The sequence below is a fragment of the Elaeis guineensis genome, chromosome 13 (assembly GCF_000442705.2).
Source record: "Elaeis guineensis isolate ETL-2024a chromosome 13, EG11, whole genome shotgun sequence".
NCBI lineage: Eukaryota > Viridiplantae > Streptophyta > Magnoliopsida > Arecales > Arecaceae > Elaeis > Elaeis guineensis.
In genome coordinates, this window is record NC_026005.2 from 74926590 (window position 1) to 74948702 (window position 22113).

At 38.8% G+C, this 22113-nt stretch overlaps 1 pseudogene; it reads right to left on the reverse strand.

Annotated features, from left to right (window-relative positions):
- Positions 1-442: 442 nt before the first annotated feature.
- LOC105055933 (cholesterol 16,22-dihydroxylase CYP90G4-like) lies at positions 443-20994 on the reverse strand (annotated as a pseudogene).
- Between the last annotated feature and the right edge of the window lie 1119 nt (positions 20995-22113).

Sequence of the window (22113 nt, forward strand, 5' to 3'; positions counted from 1 at the left end):
CCAACACTTGTTTGATGAAATTCTCTTGCATTTCCGGGAGCAACAGTATGCTCTCCCAAACTGGAACATGTAGCTTTTGAAATCAACTTGGCACCTCTTATCTATCCAAACATGTCGTCTTCTTAATTCCTGGATTTGTTGGTTCTCTCAGCAGTTGCTATTTCTCGACCGAATTGGCTTCTAATTAATGAGTTGTAACGAACCAATTGCCCTTCTAATGTGTATTGTGCAGGACATTCGGCATAATGCCAAGCATAACATCAGACACACGTATACACGGCAAACAGCACGTGCGACAACAAATAATAACAAATACTCTATTTCTGATGGCTTGATTTTTCCTTCTTCCATGCTACCAAATCCCCAATCCCCTCGACAAATCAAACCAAACTAAGTGCTAACCCACAAACAATCGACAAACCTACACCACATACAAACTTTTCTACCATCCTTGAACGGGCCACCTCCTGTCAGGGTCCGGCAGCCATTTAGACCTTTTCTTCTTCTCCTTCGTCTTCCCGGCCACCGCTTCGGTCGCCAACTTCGGCACGGCACCATCTTTTCTCGAGAAGAGTCGGCTAAGAGCTACCCGAAGTCTGCCCTTGTGCTGCTGCCTTGGGGATCGTCGAAGGCTCTCATGGACTGCGACAGCCTGCCGTAAGCCGCGATCGCCGCGCATTCGGACGACACCGACTCGAGCACGAGCCGAGAGCTCCATGACCTGCCGAAGATTCTTCTGAGGTAGGAGTCGCTCCGCTGTGGCGTGGAGCTTCCGCTCAGCTCCATCTCCATTGGTTCTCCAAAATCGCAAGGCTCTTAGCTTCGGAAGGCCAAATTAGCGGAGAAAGGGATAAAATAAAGCGAGAGCTGGGTTGGATGAGGGGAGGTGTACGACGACTAGGAGGAGTTCTCGTTTAAATTTCCGTTGACTCCTTTGTAGTTGACCATCCACGCGTTGCCCATCGCCTTCTTTCTTGCGAGGTGGGTTGCTGATGCCATCAGACACGCGGATGCTTCTGGATTCATCCAGGGGCTAATAAATGGCTGTTTAGTGATTCCTCTTGGGCGAAATTCTTATGCACCGCTCGCAGTGCGGTGCCGACCGAGCTGCACCGGCGCGCACGGAGGACCCCACAACAACACCCACACACAACCCCACCCCACCCCCGCCTTCCGCCCCACCCCCCCCCCCCCCCCTCTTCCTTTTTTTTTTTTTTTTTTTTTTTTTTTTTTTTTTTCAATATATATATATATTTAATTTAATTTAATTTTTAAATTCCTCCACATCGCTCTTTGTTCTTTCGATTTTAACTGATCCGATCCGATCTGAACCATTTCGATTCGAAAATCGAATAAAAAAAAACAACAATAAAAATTATCCTAATAAAAGAAAAATCAAATCGAAATCGAACTGAAAATTTCGATTTGATTCGATTGATTATTGATTTTTTTATATTTTTTATTTTTAATTATTTATTTTTAATATAATATATTCAAATAATTATCATCAATTCACTGTTAGTTTGTTACATTATATTTAATTAAATTTAAGATATATTAATTTGTTGTTTGCTAATTTTTTATATTAAAAATTAATAATTGATAAATAATATATATTGATAATTGATAAATAATAAATCGATAATAAATAAAATATAACGTATCAAAAATTACATTATCTACGATACAAACAAGTAATCAAGTATCACAATAAATTATAACAATAGATCAAATCTAATATCCAATCATTTATCTATGTAATCAACAAATTTTAAAATATTAAATAATATAAATTTAAATTATGATTTTAATTTTGATTTAATTTTTTAATTTTTTGATTTTTATCGAATCAAATCGAAATCTAAAATTTTAAAAAATAAAAAATTAAATTGAATATATTTTATTCATTTTGATTTACTTTTTGGATCGGCACGGATGAATTTTCGATCAAAAATTGAATTATGAACGACCCCTCCTCCACCCCTCTTGCGCATGATTTTGATTCAACCATCGTGCACGGTGCACAAAAAATTGTTCTTCCTCTCGAATACCAAATTTGATTGCGGAGTTGTGGCCCAATAAAGTTTTCAATAAATCTACGGCTTAATTGGTCTCAAATTTAGGGACTCGAAGCTGTGTTTGCATCCGCTGCAATATCAGGTGCCATCTATCCTTCCCATCAACTCTCGTTCCCGTCTCCATTCTTGTAATATTCCCAAATTATTCTTTGGAAATGCTGCAACTTTGGTCTGGTCTTGATCACCTTTCACGTACATGGCATGTGCCGCTCTCTGGGAATAAAAAAAAAAAGGAGCCACTACAACAAGGACAAAGATGCAAATGAATTGGATTGGATCGGATCATGAGTGATTCCAATTCGATCTAGACCCTTATTAGCTCCTAATGTTAGACTCAAATCCCACCAAATAAAAGATCAGATTAAATTATATTCATATATAACTCGATTTTAATTTAAAAAATTTCAATCTAGATTGAACCAAGTAGGATTAAAATTTAAAAAATTCAAATCCAACTGAAAATGTGGAATGGGTTCAAAGTTGGAACCCAACTTAGCTCTATAGATAGTTAATTGGATCCAATCGGATCTAAGCGGATAGGTCATGAGTCAATCCAATCCATTTGTAGCCGTAAACATAAATTTTAGGTCTTTTATTATATTATTATTATTATTATTATTATTATTATTATTATTATTATTATTATTATTATTTCACTTTTAGGACAGACAATATCATCATTTCATCATTTTAATTCTTTATGGCCCATGTGTGTCCCGTGTACAATCTAGTAGTGGACCATCGTATCTCTGACCCTAATGATCTTGGACAATGGCACCACGCGCTACCATTAAGCCGAGCTAGGGTTAGGTATCTGGACTAGCTTTGATTGGAATAGAATGTTGACCTACAAGACCAATATTCACAATCAGATTTATAAAGCAAACATCTCCGTGATCACCCAATTCTTTATGGCCCAATTTTGACTGTAGGCAGATAATGGATGGGTTAAGACAGGGGTGCTCCGGGATATGCGGCAAACTGATCAAATTCCCAACAATTCAGTCAAACCAGGGATGACCGGGGCAGGGTTCCTTGCACCCTTATTTTATCCCGGTGAAAAGAACAAAATAATCCTTCCTTGCGCAAATAGAAATTGAAAGAAAATTTTTTTACATTTGAGATTATCCGCATAAGCAATTTTTTCTATACCATATGTTTTCTATCTGACAATCCTTCAAGCATTAAATTCAAATCTTGGATTAATAAAAAACTAGATTAAATCCTATTTATATGAATTAAATGATATTATTAATGTATGGTATTATTGGTTTATAATTAAAATTATTTATATAGATAGTTGAGAATATAATATGATATTAAAATTTAAATGAATATTATTTTATTATTCATATATAATTTTTTTTCAACATGATCAGATCTAGAACCCAAACGCAATACACGGGCTAAAAGTATTAAAATTAAGATTATGTCATATATATAAAAAATAAAAAATTCGTCAACATTATTTTTATTCTATTCTGATCTCATAGCATTGTATCTGTGGCAGTTTTCATGTCTATGAATTTAATATTTCTAGTCTCGCCGTCCCATAGCTTCACCCCTGTTGAGCAAAGACTTGGTCGTTCATTGTCAAGTCCAGAGATCACTATTTGAGCTTGCCTCTCATCCCCCTCGGATCATCTACTCAAACCTCCAGCACTGGCGATGGCCAAGTTAAGGGGAATCTGAAATCACTGCTGATGAGTGTGATGAGGTGTTTCATCTTTGCTTCCATCTGTTTTCATAGCCCTGCGAGGGCGAGACTGAGAGCCAGTTATGGGTTGGGCCACATGGTTGAATGGAGTCATTTAGAGTTGGGCTAACGGTCACCTGAGATGGCGAGCTAGGATCACCTACAAACGTCTCGAATCAAGGTTGGGGCCCACTTATGGCCCAAGTTTATTTTAAAGCCTGGCCTAAGATCCAGTGAACCTTTAATTACGTCTCTGGCTTATTTCAGTGTAATCTATTTTTTTTCTTTCTTTTATTTTTATTTTTATTTTTTTTATTTTTATATGGGGGAGCGATGTGGTCATAACCAAAAGTAATACTTCCAGAGCTATTAATATAACGTAATAAAATTGGGCAACAGTATGTGTACTTTTCATCTCTGATGTATCTTATCTTCCCCCCAACGGCATGTTTGTCCACGGAAAAAATTTTCATTCATTAGAATATTTTTTCTAGGAAGTTATCCGGATATCTGATATCTGAAAAAAAAATATTTTTACATATTTAGTTGATAATAAAAAAATAGATTATATTTAGTTGAGCATATTTTTTTTAAAAAAATATAAAAATATTTGTTATATTTTAATAAAAGATAAGATTGTACCTCGTCCTATTAAGAGCTTTAAGAACACATTTGGAGGAAAAAATTACCTAAATGCCCAGCTGGTTGAAATTGAACTTTTTAGTATCTTTACATAGATTTTTTTTCATAAAATGAGAATCTTATTTCTATGAGAATACTATTTTTTTATCTCTTTGTTTGAAAACTCCAATATAAAGTATCCTTTTATTTTTCTATTAACTACACTTGCTCATCTTGTTCTTCTACGAGCCCAACGAGCCTTAAGAGAGTTCTTTTTCTTGGATGTAATTCGCTAGAATAGTATTGAGAGGTCAATCTATGTCTGGAGGAGTAGGATGGTATATGTCGATCATTTACCAGATATAGCTCTCTAAGAACAACTTGCTCTTTGAATACCTTTCTGCTCATCAAGTGTTGGAGACAGCCTTTTGCCTACCCACTGAGTATTTGTTTTCATATTGCCAGCCTACTCTTAGATGCCTCCGATCCTTGGGATCCCATGTTGCTCTTGTAGTGATCTGGAGGATTATTCTCATTCTGAGCCCCCTCCTCGAGGTGCGTCAAAATAAATATCGACAACAATGGGATGGCGCTGGCTTTGTTATCTGGGAACCTTGCTAGATTATTGATGGTGGGGGGATCATATATCTTTGAGCCTTCTATCCTCGAAGCTGAGCTTTGTGCCGCTTGAATTGGCATTGTCTGTACCTGACAGGAGTTGCAAGCAAAGAGGATCATCGTTGAGGGAGATTCTACCACTATGATAGATTGGATTCGGAGCGACATATCACTGTTGGGAGCCCACCCACTCCTTCGGGATATTCAAATCTGTTTTCGTGACTTCATTGTAATTTTTGTTCACTATGTTTTTTGGAAGACGAACAGTGCGTTGGCTGGATTGCCTCTTATATATATGACCGAGCATATAAATGACTAGATCTGGCATTAGGGTCAAACCTACCCTCGAGTTTTATAAGATATTTTATTTTTTGACCTTTGGACTATTTTTATACTAGATTGATGGGAGCACCGCTTGTACTAAAAAGAAAAAAAAAGAAGAGAGAGAGAGAGAGTTCCTCTTAAGACTTGTCTAGAAAATTTTGCAAGAATATCTAGACCCAAGCAATGGGGAGAAAATCACCAAGGTAGTCTCCCTTCCTCTCTCTCTCACCTCTCACAGGGTACAAGCTGCGGTGAAGTTGGGTTGATGTGGGCCGTGTCAAAATGGGCTGTCTAATTCATGAATCCGGCAGGATCGGGCCAGATTTCCAACTGGATTAGCCCAACAGGTTTCTTCATTGAACTGTCGAACCGGCCACACAATCCGGTACATTGGCAGGGCTTGTAGGTTTAACTTGCTTTCATTGCCTGCAGGGGCCGGTTGGAGTTGGACAGATTCGGCTATGCGCCTCTTGAGGGTAAAACCATGGCCAAAGCTTCAAGGCTTCTTCTATAGAAGACTTCCTCCTCCGCAACTTGGAATCAGGATCCAACATCTAAAACTCATATCCTTGTACGCTCCAAAAATGAGGAAAAACTGTCAATCGGAAATAGAGGAAAAGAGCCAACAGTTAGTGTATAGTTGTCATTCTACATGTTTCGTGTTTTTTTTTTGGTCGGATTGTAACTTTTCATGTTTAGTGGCTCTGGAAAGATCACTTCTTTATCTGGTAAAACGCTTACCCCCTTAATCATTCCAAGATAACACTTATTCCTCAGAGGGTAAAGCCGTAATGTCCCTCAAAGTTACGTGGGCTACTGTGCTCTAGCTCCCCGAGAGAATAGATCCTCTGCAGTATTTTTTTAAGTACTGTAAGATGCTATGCATGATTGGCATCATCTATTATGGACGCAGGCATGCGTATTGGAATATTAAAAAAGAAGAGATTTAGAGACCCAAAGATATTTTGATAGTCTGGATAAAATGTACGCGCCATCTTTTTTTATGATGGATGGCGTCTAACCATGCACAGCATTCTATAATTTAAGTCCCGCAAAAAAATTATTCTCTTACCAAACATCCTTAAGTTCAGAAACTTGGTGAGCGCATGCACTATTGTGATATTGGGATATTTCCAAAAAAAAAAAAAAAAATTCCATCACAAAATTACGATAGAAGCTAACTCGATGCTTGCAGCTATATACCAATATACCATGATGCAGTAACACGAAGAAATGAAGTATTCTCTGCAACAAGTTTTATTCCCATTAAACATCCTACCTACAACGCTTGTCATTGGCAATGCACAAGCATTGGGATCAAAAAGGAGCACACAAGAAGCATCATTATTCATAGAAACATATCCTCTCCTTCTGTTAATGTCGACGGAGATCTTGCGGACCTTGATAGGAAGGCCCTTCTGGAACTCAGGGAAGGCGTAAGCAAGAGGCTGATCTGACTCGGCTAGCTCCCACTCAAAATTAAGGACAAGATGGTGAAGGAACACGGTAATCTCCATCTTGGCGAGCTCCAACCCGGCACAGTTACGCAGGCCTTGCCCAAATGGCATTAATTGTCAAACCTCGCAGTGCTCGTAGAGAAAGTCTGGAAAAAAAATATAATGTTTCATATCTTTAAAGTTGAAGAACATAGTGGGCAGTTTGACAAATATAATTGAAATAGAAGGCAATGTAGTATTCTTATGAGATTTTCCAAACCATTAATGAGTCACCTACGAAGATATCTACACTGAGGGGCCCTTTGAGTTTATATGTATATATATATATATAAAGAGAGAGAGTGTGTATGTGTCACGCCCCAATTCGAGATTATGAGTCAGAGATCACGGCAACCCCGCATACTCATGAAAAACTCTCTCCAAAAGCATGCAAGGCATCTTATCACGATATCAATATATCACGGTAGAATAAAATTCAAATAATTTATGATTCAACTTTATTTCAATAAACTAAATTAAATATCTTATAAAAAAAATTTTATAGTTTGCAATAAATCTTAATAAATTCTAATCTAAAATAAAATTCAAATTCTTCCTCTAATTCACTCTCCCATATTGAATCTTCAGATCAAACTAGATCTCCGAATCTATAAAAATAATAGAAACTCATCATGAGTTAAATAGCCCAGTAAGCAATGTGCACTTTAGCTAGATAAGGTCAGTAATAATGATATACTGAAAAATAAACATACAAAATGCATTAGTTTAAAATAAAATACTATCTAAATAAGGTCATTCAAATTCAGTCTGGCAAAAATTATTTTCAAATTCTTCGGTTCATAAATCAATTTTTTCAAAATAACTACATATCTTGACAGCCATAAACTAAATCAAAGCATCATCATATAACTTCTAATGGCAGGATATCAAAGTACCAGATACAACTCCCACTGGTAGGGTATCGAAATATCAGCATATAATCTCCACTGATAGGGTATCAAAATACCAGCATATAACTTCACTAGCAGAATAATATCAGCATATAACCTCACGATAGAGTATTGAAATACCAGCATATAATCCTCACTGAAAGGATTCGAAACTTGGTCAGGCTGTAAATCAAAATCCATCTAATTCAAAATACTTGTTTATATTCTAATTCAAAAATCACAAATCAGGCGATATCGAAATCAATCAATATAATTCATATTGAATTTAATATTATATTTATAAATCAACAAGGAGCATATTCAATAATTCAAAACACCATGCATATATTCATAAATCATGCATAGTTCAATATAAAAATATTTTATAATTTACTGAATAATCTAAAAAAAATAAAATATCACTTACTTTATACGTACTCCAATAAATTCGCATAATTCTATAATTTTCTTTTCAAAATCTTCAATTCATAGATCAGATCACAGTACCCTCTGCTGGATATTTTCTTGTTGAGACAACTACACCCCTAAACATAATTGAGTTCAATAATCAAAAAAGATAAATAATTAAGGAAGACATGATGCATCGCAGTCATATCTTATGGTGTAGGTCCAATCATGTTAATTTTATCCAATCAAAGATGATCAAATCTAATTAAAGATTCTCAGTCTGGTCAAGGTGGGTGCCGGCATGTGTCTGATGATTGTGAATCAAGACTCTCTTTGTTGGGATCGGATCAAGATCCTTCACTGGCTAATCTTAGAAGATAATTTCACAGAGATAAATCCATCAAAAGAGAAAAATGATCTAGAGAGAAAAAGAGAGATAAATTTTAGAGAAAAAATGTGTAAGTCCTTAGGAAAGAAGAGAGAGAAAATCTTTCTCTCTCTCTTTTTTTTTCTTTTCTTCATGCGAGAGAGGACTCGCATCCTCTTTCTTCCTTTTTCTTCCACGGAACAGGGGATCCTTTGATCCCCTTGTTCCCAAGGCAAGGAATTCTTCTCCCAGCTGACAACCATGATGGTCAGAGGAGAAGGCTGCGGCGGTGATGGCATGCCAGGTCCGGTGACCGACGACGGCAACCAGCAGTCAGAAAATCAAAAACAAAAGGAGAAAGAGAGGATTTTCTGGTTCAGTTTTTTTTCTTACAGAATCCGGCAATTGTCGGGTGGAATTAAGACTTTGGTGGTTGGGGAATCTAGGAAAAAGATTAACCTAAATCTTTTAGATTCTTACCTAGTTTTTTGATGATTTTTAGGCTGAAATTCGATGGCACGATGATGACTTCCGTGAGGGAAAACTCCGACGGATCAGTGACGAACTTTATGAAATCTAGCTTGAGATCGGAAGGGGGTGGAGGGGCTCTTATATAGAGCTAGGGGCATTAGACTCCGGCTCGAAGTCGGACTGTTCAGTGAAGTCGGGGAGAAGTGAGAGACAAGTCTTGTTCGGACTTGTCTCCCCCCTTTTCATCGTGATTCCAGCTTTCCCTCTTTTTTTTTTTGCTTTAAGATCCGTGCATATTCATATTTGATAATTTTAGGGTATCATATTCTCTCCTCCTAAAAAAAATTTCGTTCTCGAAATTTTTCTTACTTAAGTATTCAGAATTCAGGATCACTTTTATCTCAAATTATAATTAATTCTCAAATTTTAAAATTAAATCTTTCATCATAATATCATTCAATCAATTTACTATTCTATCGACTTAGAAATAATTCAGACCACTAAACTTTCGCTACGCACTCTGATTTAATCCACTAGTGCATTTGGATCAATTTAAGTTTCTAAATTATATCATGATCAGTATAAGTCATTATCCCAATGTCCCTAGTATCTACTCACCTATAGTCGTGTCTGATTCTATATGTCATATAGTTTATCCACTTATATTTTGATACCATATAAATTGCTCTGATACCATATTAATTGTCACACCTCCGATCCGAGATTGTGAGTCGGACGTCAGAGAAACTACCGCATACTCATGAAGAACTCTCTCCAAAAGCATGTAAGGCATCTTATCACGATATCAATACATCACAGCGGAATAGAATTCAAATAATTTATGGCTCAACTTTATTTCAATTAACTAAATCAAATATCTTACAAAATAAAATTTCATAGTCTTGCAATCAAATCTTAATAAATTCTAATCTAAAATAAAATATCAAAGTCTTCCTTTAATTCACTATCCCATATTGAATCCCCAGATGAAGCTAGATCTCCAATCTGTAAAAATAATAGAAACTCATCTTGAGTTAAATAGCCTAGTAAGCAATGTGCACTTTAGCTAGATAAGGTCAGTAATAATGATATACTGAAAAATAAACATATAAGGTGCATTAGTTTAAACATAAAACACTAATCAAAATATGATCATTCAAATTTAGTCTTTCAAAAATTATTTTCAAATTCTTCGGTTCATAAATTAATTTTTTTTAAAACAACATATATATCTCGACAACCATGAACTAAATCAAGGTACCACCGTATAACCTCCAATGGTAAGGTATCAAAGTACCAGTGCACAATCTCCACTGACAGAGTATCGAAATATCAGCATATAATCCTCACTGATAGGGTATCAAAATACCAGCATATAATCTTCACTGACAGAGTATCGAAATACCAGTATATAACCCCTACTGGCAAAATATCGAAATACCAGTATATAACCCCACTGGCAGGGTTTGAAACTTAGTCAGTCTGCAAATCAAAATCTATCTCAATTCAAAACACTTGTTTATATTCTAATTCGAAAATCATAAATCAGACGATATCAAATTAATCAATATAATCTATATCGAATTTAATATGCATATTTATAAATCAACAAGGAGCATATTCAACAATTCAAAACACCATGCATCATATTCATAAATCATATATAGTTCAATATAGAAATATTTTATAATTTACTTAATAATCTAGAAAAAAATGAAGCATTACTTACTTTATACATACTCCAACAAATCTACATAATTCTATAATTTTTTTTTTAAAATCTTCAATTCATAGATCAGATCATAGTATCCCTCTACTGGATATTTTCTTATTGAGACAACTACAACCCTAAATATAATTGAGTTCAATAATCAGAAAAGATATAAATAATTAAGGAAGACATGGTGCATCGTAGTCATATCCTATGGTCTAGGTCCAATCATATTAACTTTATCCAATCAAGGATGATCAAATCTAAAGATTTTCGGTCTGATCAAAATGGGTGCCGGCACGCTGTTCGACGATCATGAATCAAAACTTTCTTTGTTGGGATCGGATCAAGATCCTTCACTGGCTAATCATGGAGAGATACTATCAGAGAGAGAAATCCATCAAAAGAGAGAAACGGTCTAGAGAGAAAATTCTAGAGAGAGAAAGTAAAATTTTTAGAGAGAAAAAATGCAAGTCCTTGAGGAGAGAAGGGAGTGGGAAGAGAGAGAAAATCTCTCTCTCTTTTTTTTTCTTTTCTTTTCTTTTTTTTTTCTTCACGCGAGAGAGGACTCGCATCCTCTTTCTTCCTTCTTCTTCCACGGAACAGGAGATCCTTTGATCCCATTGTTCCCAAGGTAAGAGAATTCCCCTCCCGATCGACAACCATGATGGTCGGAGGAGAAGGCTGTGGCGGCGATGGCATGCTAGGTCCGGTGATTAGCAATGGCGACCAGCAGTCGGAAAATCAAAAACAAAAGGGGAAACGGGGGATTTTCTGGTTCAATTTTTTCTAACAGAATCTAGCAATTGTCGGGTGGAATCAAGACTCTGGTGGTTGGAGAATCTAGAGAAAAGATTAACCTAAATTTCTTAGGTTCTTACCTAGCTTTTTCGATGATTTTTAGGCTGAAATCTGGTGGCATGGTGATAGCTTCCATGAGGAAAAACTTCGGCGGATCAGGAGCGAACTTTATGAAATCTAGCTTGGGATCGGAAGGGAGTGGAGGGGCTCTTAAATAGAGCTAGGGGCATTGGACTCCGGCTCGAAGTCGGACTGTCCGGTGAAGTCGGGGAGAAGCGAGAGATGAGATGAGTCTTGTTTGGACTCGTCTCCCTCCTTTTCATCGTGACTCCAGCTTTCCCTTTTTTTTGTTTTGCTTTAATATCCGTGCAGATTCACATTTGATAATTTTGGTGTACACAGAGAAAGAGAGAAAAAGCGTATCAAGTGAGAGAAGTGGCTTAATGTGAGAGATGAGAGGACACAATAATAATCTATGGATCCAAGTTTAGATAAGAATGTGCTTATCCAAACTGCCCAAATATTCCTAAAGTTTATCCATTTCTTCTTTTTTTTTTTTAATTTTTTAAACATGTGCGTATGAGCACGCGCGATGCTCATCTGAATTGTTGATGTGGATCTAAAGATTATTATTATGTTCTTTCATTTCTTACATTAAGTCACTCCTTTCATTTGATACTCTCTCTCTATATATATATAATGGGTTGGGTTTCCATTCAGATCTGCGAATGTTGCGAATAACTAGACAAAACGATCCACTTGTTTTAAGGCCCAGAGAGGATCCAAATCTTGCCACTAATCGTCCTGGGTCATGGGTGTGCATGTCGGTTGTTGCACAGGAGACAGTAGAATGGTACATGTGCTTGGCAGCAATTTACGCGAGGGTGGCGGCACGATACTACAATGTCCTCCTTTTTCTAATGCATACTGCATTGTACTTCTTTGCCTACAGAAGTGTGACTTTTTGATTCACAATTTTGAATTACTAAAATATTTTTGTTGAAGTTATCAAATGCCTATCGAGAGAGAAAAAAAAAAAAAGAAAGAAAAAAAAAAGGGGTATGCACCCAAAGAATGGATCCTGATATGTGCTATCCATCATTCCCGACAAATACCTCAGAATAATAGACTATGGGTCTCATGTGCTACTGACAAACATGATCATGTACCTAAAGTTACCCTAGAGATAGAAGGAAAAAAAAAAAAAAAGTATTGAAAGGATTGAGCTTAATTGAAAAAAATCTAATTAAAGATCCAGGAATTTATTCCGTAGCATATTCTTGATTATTCTTTGGCATATTCTTATTATTCCCTATCTATATTTGGGTCTATATATTTGTATTTATAGGTCTTTGTACACACTTTTGATTCAGTGTGAAGAAAAATAAAAATAAATCTCTCCTTCTCTTTTTCATCATGGTATCAGAGCTTCCGGGTTCTGATCCATTCTTTCTTCCTTCCCCTTCTTAAAGAAAAAAAAAACCTCTTTTCCTCCGCCCACCTCTGCCCTCATTTTCCATTATTATTATTATTTTTTCTCTCTTCACAGCAAATTGCTGCCATCTTTCTTCTCGAGTGCCTGCAAAACCCCTTCGAAACCCCGGCGTCAACGTTCTTCCCGGTCGCCACCACAGCCATCGCAGCGCTCTTTCTCATCGGCCGCCTCCATCGAGCCTCCGTCGAGCCCCTTCTTCCCGACCGAAGCCCCTCCAAAGCCTCCGCATCCGCCAAATCCATCCGTAGCCATCGCCACCGCACCCTTTCTTCCCGGCCGAAACCCCTTCGCCGGCATCTGCCGAGTCCATCCGAGCACCTTCTTCCCGGTCGAAGCCCTTTCAAAGCTTCCGCATCTGCCGAGTCCATCCGCAGCCCCGACCGAAGCCCCTCCAAAGCCTCCGCATCCGTCAAGTCCATCCGCAGCCATCGCCACCGCAACCCCCCTTTTCTTCCCGGCCGAAACCCCTTCCTTCCCGGCCAAAACCCCTTTCTCCACCTCCCGGCCGGCGTCGTAGCGGCCACTGCAATATATCCTCTTCCTCCTCCTCCAGCCCCCGACGGCGTCGCCGGCGAGGTAGTGGCAGCAATCCCGTGCTTCACGGGATACATAATTGGTAAAAACCACAGCTTCCTTTTTTAACACTTTCTTTTATTTCATTTACCAAAAAAAAAAGGGAAAGAAAAAAAAATGGAGAACTTTTATGCCTAGAAGCCTGTGTTTACGGTGTGTCCGGTAATTCGTGTGTCTGGTGATTCATTGATAGTGTGTCAGTGAGATTATCATTTTGTTTGTATGGCCAATCCAATTACTATGCAAGATCTTGAAGGTCTGCTGGATCGGCTTATTACAGTTGCCACTCGATCAAGGGGTTCGTCAAGAGATAGTGGATCGCTGAATGCTCTTCAAGTGGCTGTAAAACTTGATGGCCCAACGACATATTTACATTGGGAGAGGAGCACTCGTCTACTTGTACAAGGGCGAGGCTTGGAAGGATATCTCACCGGCACAAAGAAGAAACCTGCTAATAATGAGCAGGATATGGCTCAATGGAGAATGGAGAACTCTGTTGTTCTAGCATTTCTTCTAAATACCATGACACCAAATGTGGCAAGAAGTGTGCAACTACTGGAGACTGCACAGGAAGTCTGGGAGACGGTGGCCCAAATGTTCTCACAGAAGCAGAATTCTGCTCAAGCATTTGAGATCCGGTCTCAATTGCGTCAGCTTCATCAGGGAGATTTATCTATCACTGAATATGCCACCGAGTTGAAACGTCTTTGGTCCGAAGCTGATCATTATAAAAATTTTGCTCCACAATGTTCCATCGATGTTGATGGATTTCAGAAATATTTAGAAGAAGAATGGGTCCAGGACTTTCTATATGGTCTGAATCCGGAATATGAATCTGTCAGAGTTCAGCTCCTCGCCAGAGATATTTTACCTAGTTTAGATCAAGTTTTCTCTACTGTTTTAAGCGAGGAGACACGGCGACGAGTGACTTCTGACTCCAATAGTTCTATAAGATCAGCCCTTACCGTACAGCCACAGCAAGTAGGTGAGAAGGTATGTTTTCATTGTAAAAAGCCTGGGCACACTAAGGTATTTTGCTGGAATCTCCATGGCCGCCCAAATCAGCCTGGGCGTGGTAGTCGGGGCCGTGGTGGTCGTCGTAGTGGTGGAAGAACTGGAGGACAGAATCATGTTCATGGACCTGCCCAAGCCAATCTCTCTGAAGAGACCGAGGGTGCTATACACAGCTTATCTACAGAGGAGTATCAGACCTTCCGACGAATGATGAAAAAGTATGAATCATCTTCTAACACCACACCTTCTACTCTGGAGCAGTCTAGCCACCAGGACGAATATCTTGATTCCTCTCTTTTTGCACACTCAGGTACTTCATATAAGTTATCACATGCATTTACTTGCGGGACATCTAACTCCTGGGTAATAGACTCAGGAGCATCCAGTCACATGACAGGGGCACCTAATAGTTTTATTTCATATTCACCATGTTCAGGACATGACAAAGTCAGAATAGCTGATGGATCTTTTACCCTTGTTTCAGGAAAAGGATCAATTGACTGTACTCCTAACTTAAGATTATCATCAGTATTGCATGTTCCATCCTTTCCTACAAATTTACTCTCTATCAGCTCTGTTACTAGAGATTTGAACTGCTCTGTCACTTTTTGGCCTTCACATTGTCTATTTCAGGAGCAGAGAACGGGGAAGATACTTGGGGGTGGTAGAATGCACAATGGACTCTATTATCTATCAACTGATGAGAAAAGTATGAGCTCTTCTTTGATGGGGTATGCATTGTCTGCTGAAGGTGCCACTTCAGAACTTATGTTACATCATCGTAGGCTGGGTCACATTTCTTTTTCTATTCTTAGTCGCTTATTTCCATCTTTATCAACTAAATGCAATAAAAATTTGTTAGTTTGTGATCATTGTGAATTGGCTAAACACACCAGAGCAGTATTTCCTATATCTGGAATTAGAAGTTCTCAACCTTTTGCTTTAATTCACTCTGATGTATGAGGATCATGTAGTACCAATACTCTCGAGGGCCATAGGTGGTTTGTTACCTTCATTGATTGTTTTAGTCGAGTAACTTGGGTCTATTTATTGAAGGAAAAAATGAAAGTTTTAAACTGTTTTAAAGAGTTTCATAAACTTGTAGGTACTCAGTTTGGTGTTAAAATTAAAATTCTACGTTCTGACAATGGCACAGAATACATTAATCAGGAGTTCCGTGCGTATCTTCAAACTCACGAAATTCTTCATCAAACCACTTGTGTTGATACTCCTGCTCAAAATGGAGTTGCCGAAAGAAAAAATCGGCACTTATTGGAAGTAGCCCGATCCTTACTTTTTACCATGCAAATTCCTAAATTTTTGTGGGGTGAGGCTGTCTTGACCGCGGCTTACTTGATCAATCGTATGCCTCTAAGAACACTCGGGTTTAAGTCTCCCATACAATGTTTGAAAGGGTCTACTGATTATGTAGTCACTCCTAGGGTCTTTGGATGTGTTTGTTTTGCTCGTGATCATAGACCTTCAGTAGGAAAACTAGATCCACGAGCATTAAAGTGTGTCTTTGTTGGTTACCCTGCTACTCAAAAGGGATACAAGTGCTATTATCCCCCTGAGCGGCGAATGCTTATTACTATGGATGTTACTTTTCGAGAAACTGAAGCTTATTATGGAAGTCGTCTATCTGATAATAAGACACCAGAATTACTTCTTCCGGGTGACTTTCTATACACACCAAATTCTGGTGCCCAGGGGGAGTATCATAGTAATGATGTTCAGAGGGAGCCTAGTATTGAGAATGATGTTCAGAGGGAGCCTAGTGTTGAGAAAGAAGAAGAGTCCAGTGTGCATTCACCACCAATTGCCCATGTATCTCCACCGCTTGAAGCTTCTTCTCCAGAGTCTCCTAATGGTAACAATATTTCTACTACTTCTTCCATTTCTAATCTTAATATTCCTATTGCAAAATGGAAGGGTACTCGCTCAATTGTTCCTCCTGCTCGTTACCGTTATGATATCACTAATTATGTTTCATATAAGAATGTGTCTCCATCTTATCAAAGCTTTATAGCTGCATTAGACTCTGTCTGTATTCCTAGTACCTGGCAAAAGGCTATGGCAGAACCTAAGTGGAAGGAAGCAATGTTAGAAGAGATGACTGCTTTATCCAAAAATCAGACGTGGGATCTGGTCACTCTGCCAGCTGGGAAGCATCCTGTAGGGTGTAAATGGGTGTATACTATAAAGCAGACTCCAGAAGGCAAGGTGGAAAGATACAAAGCTCGGTTAGTAGCAAAGGGATACACTCAAATATATGGAGTAGACTATGATGAAATCTTTGCTCCAGTGGCCAAGATGAACTCTGTTCGAACACTTATATCATGTGCTGCTAATTTTGGCTGGGAATTACATCAGTTAGATGTGAAGAATGTATTTCTTCATGGAGATCTTCAGGAGGAAGTATACATGCAGATACCACCAGGATTTGAGACTAAAGCAACAATTGGAAAAGTCTGTAAGCTAAAGCGTTCACTTTATGGTCTTAAACAGTCTCCTCGAACCTGGTTTGATTGATTCAGTCGGACTGTAAAAGGAATGGGATATAAACAGAGTAATGCAGATGATACTCTATTCTATAGACATCTCAAGGGAAAGAAAACTATACTCTTGATTTATGTTGATGATATTGTAATAACAGGAGATGATCATCATGAGATTAAACAACTCAAAGGAAAACTAAAGCAAGCATTTGAGGTAAAAGATCTGGGTCCACTAAGATATTTTTTGGGCATAGAAGTTGGACGATCATCCAAAGGTATTTTTCTGTCACAACGAAAGTATGTACTAGATTTGCTTTCTGAGACTGGGATGTTGGGGTGTAAACCTGCTACTACTCCAATAAATCAGAATCATCGAACAGTGACAGATGGTGGAACTCCTGTTGATCGAGAAAGGTACCAACGGTTAGTTGGAAGGTTGATATATCTTTCACATACAAGATCCGACATAGCCTATGCTGTCAGTGTCATCAGTCAATACATGCATGATCCACGAGAATCACACATGGAGAGAGCTTTCAGAGTATTACGCTATCTGAAAGGATGTCCTGATCGTGGTTTGTTGTTCTCCCAACACAACACATTCTAGGTTGAGGGATTTACTGATGCAGATTGGGCTGGATCATTGGATGATAGGCGATCTACTTCTAGATATTGTACATATGTAGGGGTAATTTAGTTACCTGGAGAAGCAAAAAATAGTCAGTGGTGGCTAGATCATTAGCAGAAGCTGAATATAGAGCAATGGCTCTAGGCATATGTGAACTTCTTTGGCTTCAGAAGCTGCTTCAGGAATTACAACTTTTAAACAAATTTTCTCTTCGGTTATATTGTGACAACAAAGCAGCGATTGAGATTGTAAGCAATCCGATACAGCATGATCGTACCAAACATATCGAGATTGACCGTCATTTTATCAAAGAAAAGATTAATCAGGGTCAGATCTGCATTACCTATATTCGATCTTCTGATCAGGTGGCAGACATTCTAACCAAAGGGCTTAGCTCATTGTCTTTTTCTGGATTGACTGACAAGATGGGGCTTCGAGATATCTTCGCCTCATCTTGAGGGGGAGTATTGGAAGGATTGAGCTTAATTGGAAAAAATCTAATTAAAGGTCCAGGGATTTATTCTGTAGCATATTCTTGATTATTCTTTGGCATATTCTTGTTATTCCCTATCTATATTTGGGTCTACATATTTGTATTTATAGGTCTTTGTACACACTTTTGATTCAGTGTGAAGAAAAATAAAAATAAATCTCTCCTTCTCTTTTTCATCAAAAAGAAAAAAAAAAAAAAAAAACGCATGAAACAATACAACTAGCTGTTCAGGTAGAATGCGGATCGATCTGACTCTAACTCTAAATTCATAGATTCGTGTACTTTATGAAGAAGTCTGGTAAATAGAAAACAAGCAAATGCCCTTCTGGGGACTGGTTATATATACCAACCTGCCATCTCCATGGATCAAACTTTTGAGGATTTTCGTACACAGAAGGATCCAGACGAGCAGCAGCGAAGACTGGAATGATGCTCCACCCACTTGGGATGTCATACAAAATGTATGAGATGTGAGAAAATTAATGATTTAAGAATGTGATAAGAAAAAAATTTAAAAAGAACAAATCTTGTAAAGAGCAACGCTATGCATACAATCCTATGACATACATACATTTCTCATATCTTTTTCCTATGGGCCCTATATATTCATTACGTGCTCGTCTTGGTGATTAATGTACAGAACGTCTTGGTGATTAATGTAGAGAAAGGAGGCTTGTGCATTGGCACAATGCATGACCACATTAGTGCACGGAGTGTAAGATATAACTTGCCTAAATCACATCTAATCATTCCTGCATCATCTTTGATTGCCAATGCACATCCTAAACATTCAGAAAGACACTTGTTAATCATGCTTTCTTGAACTTAATGAGTTTCCGCCTTTATAGTATTGCTCTTTACTGGATACCATAATTTTAGCTTACCAAACGAAAAAAAAGGAAATATGAAGTGTTCATTATCTACCTTTAAATTGGACATCCATTCTTGCCTTCCTATGTACGAACTTGATAATGTTGCCCAAACGAAGAGTCTCGCTGACAACCTTCACATAAAAGAAGGCAATATTGAGAGAGAGAGAGAGAGAGAGAGAGGAGTAGCAGTGGATCTGATAATTAGTACCTGAACCAATAATTTGTGTGTGTGTCTGAGAGAGAGAGAGAGAGAGAGAGAGAGAAGTGGCTTACTCATTGGCTGAACTCCATCTGCTTGCAGTCTTCCCAAGTTAGTGCAGGAGGCTCCCCCCTTCGCTTCTTTGCCTTCACTATTTCAACGTGCTCGTCCTAGCAATCAAATCACCACTAAAATCCGAAGACTTGGAACTATTACAATATTGCACATCTAAAAAATTGCTGAAATCACAAAATTATACCTTTCTCTCTCTCTCTTTCCCGATAGAACGTAAAACTAGGATATGAGCACAAAGGACCATTCTGCGAATAATTCTAAACAAAGGTTTATCACCTTTAACATACCTGCAGTTGCTCCCCCGCTCTGGGGCAATCTTGTACGAAGTAAATAGCCAAGGTACGTAATGGCCGTGGATGAGGTCTCATGACCGCCGAAGAGCAATCCCAACAATAAATCACCAAGCTGCTCGGCGTTAAGGTTTGATTGCTCTAAAATAAAACCAAGCAGATCGCTTTCTCCAATCTCATCCGTTCCCTCTTTCTTTTTCTGGATCCTCTCCTCCATCAATCTCTCTATCGTTTTCAAAATGGTCGCCCGTGCCTTCGTCATACAAGAAAATATCATCAAACATCACAAATACACCAAACCAATAAGGAGACTTTGTGTGATTTCTTTGTTTTTTTTTTTTTTTTTAAAGTTCGTGCAATAAGCTAGGAATAACAAAAGATTTCATAATTAAGGAAAGAAATACAAATGAGATGAGAGAAAAGAAGAAGAAGAAGAAGAAGAAGAGAAAGATCAGTAGGACTTGTGTGGCCTTTCTGTAAGCAGTTCCAGGGAGATTGAGAGGAACGGCCACCACCCCTTTCATGAAAGACATGTAAAGCTTTCGTAGTTCCTCCGTCTCCGGCTCACCGGGGTTCATGCTTAGTATATTCTTCACCAATAAGGTTAAACGTTACCTATCATAGCCCAAAAATTAAGTCCAAAAACATTAAGAATGCTATAGAGAGAACTAAGATGATGCCGCCTAGCTAATAAGATATGCAATCCCAACGAACTGGGTGCATGCTTAATTAATTAATTATATCACCTTGCAAGCCTCCTCTTTGGCTGGGAAGGAGATATTCTCCTTCCATGTTCTTAGGTTCTGCGTGATGTACAGCTCCGAGTCCCCGAGGAAGTGCGCTCGGAGACTGGCGATGCCCATGAAGTCGATGGAGAGCGACTTTATGCAGCGGTGCATCTCTCCGGTGACCACCAGCATCGACGTCTTTCCGAGGATCTCCGACACGCTCGTCGGCCAGCTCGGCTCGAACAGCCTCCCACCATTCATCAGCACGAACCGATTCAGCTCTGCGTCCGCCGACACAATCGTCGGCGCACCGAAGAGGTTCGACTTGTAGATCTTCCCGTACCTGCCAGTCCAAAAACAACTTAGCAGCTATATAGCTCGTACTCTTGACGCTTTAGAGTGGAACCTACGAGATTAAGGTAATTAGGGTTCTACTTCTGTACGCGTTCTTCCATGTACTCTCCAAGAGAAGTGCATGGATGGAGCCTGAGGAAGGCGATGGTCTCTCCAAGGAGGGGCCACCCCTTGCTTCCCGGTGGGAGGTCGAGGCCTCTTCTTCGAGTTCTCATTGTTCCTTAGGCTCAGAGCTGCAACCGTGAGGACTCATAGGGTTGGGAACAGAAAGAAGAGTACAACCACGGGTGACATGGTGTCCTATCTCACTCCCTCTATTACTCACCGACACCCGCTATGGCGATCGTTTGATGAGTGAGGGGGGTGGGGAAATGGAGGAGAGACTTGCCGAGTAAATTAAGATATGGGAGATTGGCATCAGTTTATCGGAGCCCTGGGAAGAGACGAGAGAGCCGTGTGTCACGTGATCTTGGGGAACTGTGGGATTCGAGGCATGGCAAACATCAGCGGCGTGGTTCCAGCTAAGTCCTCAGTTATGGGGATCAATTTGGCGTTTGTAACTGTTCTCAGTAAGAAGGGCAGCGAGTAGTGTGAAAGAAACTTTGATAGTCCTGTGGGGAATTTTTTAAAAAAAAATATTTTTAAAATTATCATAAAATCAAATTTATTTATGGATAATGACATTCAAATTGTGTGGGAGTACGTATGAAATCGTAGATTCATTGCCATATAGGAACAATTTCGCGGTTGCCATTCCTCTACATAAAAAGAAAAAAAAGCTTGTCCACATTCTTTCCCTCTACAATCCATATCCTAGTGCCATGGATCCCAATACCTCTATCGCAGCTGCCGTCCTCCTCCTCTTGGCCTGGCCTCTATCGCCACCAATGTCGGCGACTCGGGCATGTCCATACTCAGCCGGAGAGAGGAGTGAGGAGGAGGTGTGCTGCCTCTATTAGGTCTTGAAGGCACAGCATATATAGCTGCTCCAACAACGTGCTCGACGAGGATGAGCGGCGCTGCAAGATTTTCGGGGATGGCAGCTACGAATCATGACAGCCAATTTTTTTTTAAAATTTCAAATTAATTTATTTTATAAGACCAGATGCTTGTTAGATTAATTATGTATAAAATTTGCAAATGCTAAGATATAAGAATGAGAGGCTTTCAGCCTTGTATTACATCGTGCATATGGGAATCTTCTTTACCTTTTTGTCTTTACATGGGGCGAGTATCTTCTCAGGTATCTGGGATGTGTCGACGTTTGTGTACATCAATCCATGTCTGGTTGTTTTTTTCTTTTTCTTTTTTTTTTGGTAACAGGATCCTTTCACTCTTCATAATATGTATTTTATAGCTTCAAAAATTGGACACACCGCGTGTCTTATCTCCACTCGCATGGATATCCTACGT